Source organism: Ovis canadensis, chromosome X (assembly GCF_042477335.2).
Source record: "Ovis canadensis isolate MfBH-ARS-UI-01 breed Bighorn chromosome X, ARS-UI_OviCan_v2, whole genome shotgun sequence".
Classification (NCBI taxonomy): domain Eukaryota; kingdom Metazoa; phylum Chordata; class Mammalia; order Artiodactyla; family Bovidae; genus Ovis; species Ovis canadensis.
The window spans coordinates 12553169-12561356 of NC_091727.1; the positions used below are offsets into that span (position 1 = coordinate 12553169).

At 47.0% G+C, this 8188-nt stretch overlaps 1 long non-coding RNA gene across 1 annotated transcript; it reads right to left on the reverse strand.

Moving 5' to 3' along the window:
* Positions 1–448: 448 nt before the first annotated feature.
* On the reverse strand, positions 449–6167 carry LOC138930149 (uncharacterized). The gene is made up of 4 exons (XR_011446103.1): positions 4861–6167; positions 3371–3503; positions 1826–1990; positions 449–1389 (listed from the first exon to the last, which is right to left on the reverse strand). It is a non-coding gene; the product is annotated as an uncharacterized lncRNA (long non-coding RNA).
* Positions 6168–8188: the final 2021 nt, after the last annotated feature.

The following is an 8188-nucleotide window of genomic DNA, read 5'->3' on the forward strand; positions in this document are numbered from 1 at the left end:
CCTTATATTGCTGGTTATCCAGCCCATGTCACCATGGAGTAAAAGTAACCAGGGACCATCTGTGTACCCATGTCCACCAAGTGTCCTCACTTAGTGGACAATAAATACCAGGGCCTGGCATTTTGTAGCTTCCAGGTAAATGTTTTATGGACTTCCCTAGTGGCTCAGATGGTAAAGCGTCTGCCTACAATGCAGGAGACCCTGGTTCAATCTCTGGGTCGGGGAGATCCCCTGGAGAAGGGAATGGCAACTCACTCCAGTATTCTTGCCTGGAAAATTTCATGGACGGAGGAGTCTGGTATGCTACAGCCATGGGGTTGCAGAGAGTCGGACACGACTGAGCAATGTGGCACTCAGGTAAATGTTTGAGTAAGGACAGAGGGTAGGAATTGAAAGGGAAGGATAGAGGCTGTGAGGTGGGAAAGGAGAAAAGGAAACACAACTGAAGTTGTTTGGAATTTCTTTTTCAACCTTAAATCCCCAAGAACAGATTCCTTGCGAGGCACGGGATGAAGGAAAGCAATGGGTCCCTAAAGACACACTTTCCCCTGCAGAATTTAACAGTGTCTGCATTGAGTCTAACACTTACTTCTTCACTGCCCCATTTCATGGAACAAGCAGAGATGAAAAGGAAGAGACTAGGAAAAGACATCCATTTCTAGACCATGTTGCTGGGGTACAACTGATGGAGAAGGTGAAGAAGCCATGCCATTTTCTTCTTCGGTAGGACTGGTGATGGAGAAAATGTTGTAAAGTTTGAAGGGGAGGGCTGATGTGATGGAAACTCAAGGACATGAACTCATCCTGGGTGCGGCCTCAGGCAAGGTGCTTCACACATGGAGTTTTTCCATCTGTAAGATATCAGAGCTGGTCCAGATCAATGGATCTCAATCTTGGTTCTCCAATAGAACCACCCAAGGAGTTTCCAACTGTCCCCATGCCCAAGCCATAGTCCAGACAGTAGACTCGCCTTGCATGGGACACAGGCCTCAGTAGTTTCAGTTTCCCAGATGATCCCAATATGCAGCTGAACTTGAGAACTACTGGGCCAGGTGGTCTCTAGACCCTCACTGCCCTAAGTTGTTCTCAGCAAACTGCCTGGGCACCACTTGGGTTCCTTTTTGTAATCAAGACTCAGCCCTCATTCCAGAGCCACACAGACAGAACCTGCATTTTCACAAGTGCGTGCTAAGTCGCTTCAGTTGTGTCCGACTCTGCGACCCCTGCCAGGCTCCTCTGTCCATGGGATTCTCCAGGCAAGAATATGGGAGTGGGTTGCCATGGCCTCCTCCAGGGGATCTTCCCGGACCAGGGACTGAACCTATTTCTCTTGCATCGTCTGCATGCAGGCAGGATCTTTGCCATTAGCGCCACCTGGGAACATTTTAACTAGAGACCCCCCAAGTAATTTGTATTGACATTAAAGTTTGAAAACTCTGGCTTGGACACCCTCCCACCCTGCCTTTTCATGCAACAGTGCTTTACTTCTGGTGTTGATATTTCAGTATAACTTCTAGATCGCAACCCCAGGCAGATCATAAGGGTTGAAAGCTTTATGTGTGTGTTATGTGTATATATTCAGCAAGCACAAAAATACCCCATCACTCCTGTGCCATGCAGGGGGCTAAGTGGAAATACATTGGGAAAAAATAAGTATTCCTGTAAAAAGGGCGGGTGATTTTATGATTCTGATCAAAGATTGCTTTTCCTTTGTAGAATGCAATAGGGCCGTCTAAAGAGCAGTTCTCCTCAAAGTCAGCCCTGCCGGTGTGGTTATTACAAACACCTGCCTCTAAGTGGCGGTTTGTGTCCTGCATCTTCTCACCTGGCTGCACATCATTTCCAGCTTTCCTTCTCTGTTCCTCACGTTTCCTGACCGTGCCCTCGTTGATAGCTCTCCCCAGGAAATAATGGGTGCATTGGCGGAGGAGTGTTTGACTTCCTCTGAAAGTTTCCCCTTTCATGTTCCCCTTGTCATGTTCGTCACCTCCTTTAATTAAACAAAAGTCACCTCGGAAAAATACAAAGCAGAAACCGCATCAAAATGCTGAAACTAAAGCTAGAAAGTGACAGACAAATGTTATGCGAGATGTAATTTTGACCCTTGATAATGCAGGGCTAAGCAGGTGGGAGGCTTGTTATTTTCTAGTAGGACTTTTTTGAAGAATGGTGATTTTGGAGGAGGGAGTGATTTGGGTCTGAATGTGTGGGGAGAAGTGGCATGGGTAAAAACTTAAGTCTCAGTTCAATTCAACTTCTAGACTTTAGGTCACAGTCACTGTGGGGCCTTGCCCACATGCCTCCAGCCTTAACATTTCAATAGGACTTCACCAGTTGGCATCTACAGGACTAAGGGCTTTCTTTGGCTCAGCTCTCTGCCCTCAGCTTTCTCTGCCCTCAGCTCAGCAAGCAGAAGACCTGCGATCAGTGCCCTGATAGAAGGCATTGCCCTTTAGGCAATCTCTGAATTCAGATGGTGTCTAAATACCCTAGCTCCCTTGCCTGTTGCGTGAGATCCCATGGCGATGCACAATCTAGGCTGGCTCTGGCTTATGCTGGCAGCCTGATGCTTCAGTGGCCCTGTGATAACTTGATACATTTCTGCTATTGTTTTCCTCCCTTCCTGATTCACTCCCTCACTCCCCTACTACTGTTTTGTGTCCCTGTAGAGCAATCTGCTGCTGCTGCTGCTGCTGCTGCTAAGTCGCTTCAGTCGTGTCCAACCCTGTGTGACCCATACACGGCAGCCCACCAGGCTCCACTATCCCTGGGATTCTCAGGGCAAGAACACTGGAGTGGATTGCCATTGCCTTCTCCGGTACAGCAATCTACTTCTGCTCAAATCCTTGCCTTAGCATCTGCTTGTGGGAAAACCCACACTTAGACAAATTTAATCTTGCATTTGCTTTAAGATACCATTCATTCATAGGTAGGTATACCATTCATACCTTTATATTCTTTCCATTCAATTTTGATATTTTTGGTTGATAGAGCTCATTATGATATGAAGATTTCAAAGGGTTTTAGTAATGGCCTTGAAGAGATCATCTTATTACCTTGTTCATGAGACTCACTGACATCTGAAGTCACCAAGGAGTCAGAAGATGGAAAACAGGGGTCAGTATAGTAGTGGCACAGCCCAGGGGGGAGATGCCTGCTGGTCTCCAATCCTGGTGCTATACTTGTTAGCTTTGTGAACTGGGGCAAGTCATTTCACCTCTCTGCCTCTCAGTTGGATGCTTCAAACATGAGGGAGCTATTTACCCTAACCTACACAGTTGTGAGTGTTCAGTAAGATGTGTGTAAAGTGTTTAGGATAATGCTTGTCACTATTAGCTATGAACAGTTCAAGGCTTAAATGGTTACTAACCAAGGATACTGAGTCCATTAAGATGTCTTCATCCATAAAACAGAAGATCCAGTAGAGCATGGCTTACTCCAGTATGGATGTCCATGGTTTGAAGCAGGCATCTGCCATATCCCCATTTTGCATATTTCACTGCCTAGAATTAAAGCATATACCCATTATGTAACCAGGAGTCAAGCTTACAGTCAAGACAAATCTCCTCTTTCTCTATATTCTTCATTTTATTTCTGATAGCAGGTCACAGGTGTATCAGACTGTTTGTTACTGCTGTGTAACAAATTATCCCAATAAGCCTCAGTAGCTTGGCTGGTGCTGCTGACCGTGACTGAGTTTACTCATGCATCTGCGGGTTGGCTAGTATACACTAGGCTTGCTACAGGTCTGCAGTTGACCAAGTAGCTCTGTTCTCCTGATCCTCATTCTCCTTGAGTCAAGAGGCTGGCTGGGGCATGGTCTTCTCAGCACCATAATAGAGGCCCAGGTCTTAACATCTAGGCTTGGAACTGGTCCTTATGACATTAGTCAAACAAGTCACACAGCCACGTCCAAAGCCAAAGTGTGGGACCAGAGGCTCTGCCCATCATGAAGCTGCAGGGTGTGGGTTCAGGGAGGGGGTGCAGGAGGGACCAGTCATTCATTCTATTATAACAAGTTGTCAAAACAGAGAACCTCTAAATACCCATGTGAATTCTCTGAGCTCACATAGCACTGGTGTTTCTACCATGATTTCTACACTGGTTATTATATTACAATATCCTCTGGCGGCCCCCATGTCAGGAAAGCTGTTGCAAATGAGCAGGAGAGATCACTTGTCAGCTGAAGGGGTCGCCCAGAACCTGGTGACCTTCCAGGTCTAGCCGCCAGTGATTTGCCATCTGGGAAGAAAAACTCGCAGAGTATGAAAGCACAGAAAGTAAGGCAGAAGTGTCTTACTGAGAGAGCTAAGGAAGGTGGGTGGTGCTGGAGGTGGTTCCCAGCCACTTGTGCACGGCCCGCCCCGCCCTCCCTTGCGCACCAGGAGAGGAGCCACAGTGCCCATCACAGGGGCGCCCCTAGCATCTCCTAGGCTGCGAACACCCCTGCTGCAGTTGCCCAGCATCTCCTTCCCGCCAGCGAGGACCGAGCCCCGGGAGGAGCCGAGGCAGAAGCAGCCGAGGGCAGCAGAGGCGGTGGCCCCGGGGCGCCTGGGATTCCACGCCCTCCCGAGGCGGCGCAGCAGGAGTCATGGAAGGAGGACCCCGTGAAGATGCTGCAGCCCTGGGCTCTGGCTCTCCCGCTTCTGCTCTTCTGGGTGGCGGGTGGAGTAGGGAAGGCAGCCAGGTGAGTGTCTGGCTGACGACTGGCCCCGGGCCAAGAGCTTTCCTCACCCCCCCTCCACGGTTGGCCCCTTTTCTTTGTCCCCCGTCCCCCTAGGCACCCATGGGCAGGTGTATCTGTGTGCATTGAGACGGAGTTCAAAGAGGATGTCAGGCTGAGTGTGCCTATGGACTCACCCACGTGCCCCTCTGGCGGGCTTCGCAGAACCTCCTTGGCATCTGCTGTGCCCCACCTGGCTGCATCCTTAGGCAGAGGGACCCACTGGTGCGTGCGGACTCCGAGGGCTGCAGACATCCACCGCTGGGCTGGCGTGCGTGTCTGTGGGTGGCTGTGTTCCGTGCTTGTACCGTCCTGTGTTTTCCACTCTATTGGAAGGGGGCCAACTGATGGTCAGTGGCTAGTTTTGATGGGGAAGGAGGAGGAAAACCAGAGGATGATCCATGGTAAGGGTTTACTGCTCCCGCCGTGAGGGGCTGGGGGGCCCTCTGCTCAATGCCTTTATGATTAATGTTGATGACCTGGAGAGAAAGGCGGGGATTGTCAGATGAAATTGACTCTCTCTTCTTGCCCTGGCAATTCAGCGTCTGAAGCTGTTTCTTTACTTCTCACAAACTTTTCTAAGCCCTGAACTGATTTTTCCAGAGAATAGCAAGTTCAGTTCAGTCGCTCAGTCGTGTCGGACTCTTTGGGACCCCATGAAGTGCAGCACGCCAGGCCTCCCTGTCCATCACCAACTCCAGGAGTTCACTCACTCACGTCCATCGAGTCAATGATGCCATCCAGACATCTCATGCTCAGTCGTCCCCTTCTCCTCCTGCCCACAATCCCTCCCAGCATCAGAGTCTTTTCCAATAAGTCAACTCTTCTCATGAGTTGGCCAAAGTACTGGAGCTTCAGCTTTAGCATCATTCATTCCAAAGAAATCCCAGGGTTGATCTCCTTCAGAATGGACTGGTTGGATCTCCTTGCAGTCCAAGGGACTCTCAATAGTCTTTTCCAACACCACAGTTCAAACGCATCAATTCTTCAGCACTCAGCTTTCTTCACAGTCCAACTGTCACATCCATACATGACTACTGGAAAACCATAGCCTTGACTAGACGGACCTTAGTCGGCAAAGTAATGTCTCTGCTTTTGAATATGCTATCTAGGTTGGTCATAACTTTTCTTTCAAGGAGTAAGGGTCTTTTAATTTCATGGCTGCAGTCACCATCTGCAGTGATTTTGGAGCCCCCCCCAAAATAAATTCTGACACTGTTTCCACTGTTTCCCCATCTATTTCCCATGAAGTGAGGGAACTGGATGCCATGATCTTTGTTTTCTGAATGTTGAGCTTTAAGCCAACTTTTTCACTCTCCTCTTTCACTTTCATCAAGAGGCTTTTTAGTTCCTCTTCACTTTCTGCCATAAGATTGGTGTCATCTGCATATCTGAGGTTATTGATATTTCTCCCAGCAATCGTGATTCCAGCTTATGTTTCTTCCAGTCCAGTGTTTCTCATGATGTACTCTGCATAGAAGTTAAATAAGCAGGGTGACAATATACAGCCTTGACGTACTCCTTTTCCTATTTGGAACCAGTCTGTTGTTCCATGTCCAGTTCTAACTGTTGCTTCCTGACCTGCATAAAGATTTCTCAAGAGGCAGGTCAAGTGGTCTGCTATTCCCATCTCTTGAAGAATTTTCCACAGTTTATTGTGATCCACACAGTCAAAGGCTTTGGCATAGTCAGTAAAGCAGAAATAGTTCGAACTCTCTTGCTTTTTCCAAGATCCAGTGGATGTTGGCAATTTGATCTCTGTTTCCTCTGCCTTTTCTGAAGCCAGCTTGTACATCAGGAAGTTCGCGGTTCATATATTGCTGAAGCCTGGCTTGGAGAATTTTGAGCATGACTTTACTAGCATGTGAGATGAGTGCAGTTGTGCAGTAGTTTGAGCATTCTTTGGCATTGCCTTTCTTTGGGATTGGAATGAAAACTGACCTTTTCCAGTCCTGTGGCCACTGCTGAGTTTTCCCAATTTGCTGATATTGAGTGCAGCACTTTGACAGCATCATCTTTCAGGATTTGAAATAGCTCAACTGGAATTCCATCACCTCCACTAGCTTTGTTCATGGTGATGCTTTCTAAGGCCCACTTGACTTCACATTCCAGGATGTCTGGCTCTAGATGAGTGATCACACCATCGTGATTATCTGGGTCGTGAAGATCTTTTTTGTACAGTTCTTCCTTGTATTCTTGCCACCTCTTCTTAATATCTTCTGCTTCTGTTAGGTCCATACCATTTCTGTCCTTTATCAAGCCCATCTTTGCATGAAATGTTCCCTTAGTATCTCTAATTTTCTTGAAGAGATCTCTAGTCTTTCCCATTCTGTTCTTTTCATTTCTTTGCATTGATCGCTGAAGAAGGCTTTGTTATCTCTTCTTGCTATTCTTTGGAACTCTGCATTCAGATGCTTGTATCTTTCCTTTTCTCCTTTGTTTTTCACCTCTCTTCTTTTCACAGCTATGTGCAACGCCTCCTCAGACAGCCATTTTGCTATTTTTCATTTCTTTTCCATGGGGATGGTCTTGATCCCTGTCTCCTGTACAATGTCATGAACCTCCGTCCATAGTTCATCAGGCACTCTATCTATCAGATCTAGACCCTTAAATCTATTTCTCACTTCCACTGTATAATCATAAGGGATTTGATTTAGGTCATACCTGACTGGTCTAGTGGTTTTCCCTACTTTCTTCAATTTAAGTCTGAATTTGGCAATAAGGAGTTCATGATCTGAGCTACGGTCAGCTCCTGGTCTTGTTTTTGTTGACTGTATAGAGCTTCTCCATCTTTGCCTGCAAAGATTATAATCAATCTGATTTCGGTGTTGATTTCAGTGTTGACCATCTGGTGATGTCCATGTGTAAAGTCTTCTCTTCTGTTGTTGGAAGAGGGTGTTTGCTATGACCAGTGCATTTTCTTGGCAAAACTCTATTAGTCTTTGCCCTGCTTCATTCCGCATTCCAAGCCCAAATTTGCCTGTTACTCCAGGTGTTTCCTGACTTCCTACTTTTGCATTCCGGTCCCCTATAATGAAAAGGACATCTTTTTTGGGTGTTAGTTTTAAAGGGTCTTGTAGGTCTTCATAGAACCGTTCAACTTCAGCTTCTTCAGCGTTACTGGTTGGGGCATAGACTTGGATTACCGTGATATTGAATGGTTTGCCTTGGAAACGAACAGAGATCATTCTGTCATTTTTGAGACTGCATCCAAGTACTGCATTTCGGACTCTTCTGTTGACCATGATGGCTACTCCATTTCTTCTGAGGGATTCCTGCCCGCAGTAGTAGATATAATGGGCATCTGAGTTAAATTCACCCATTCCAGTCCATTTTAGTTCGCTGATTCCTAGAATGTCGATGTTCACTATTGCCATCTCTTGTTTGACCACTTCCAATTTGCCTTGATTCATGGACCTGACATTCCAGGTTTCTATGCAATGTTGGTCTTTACAGCATGGGACC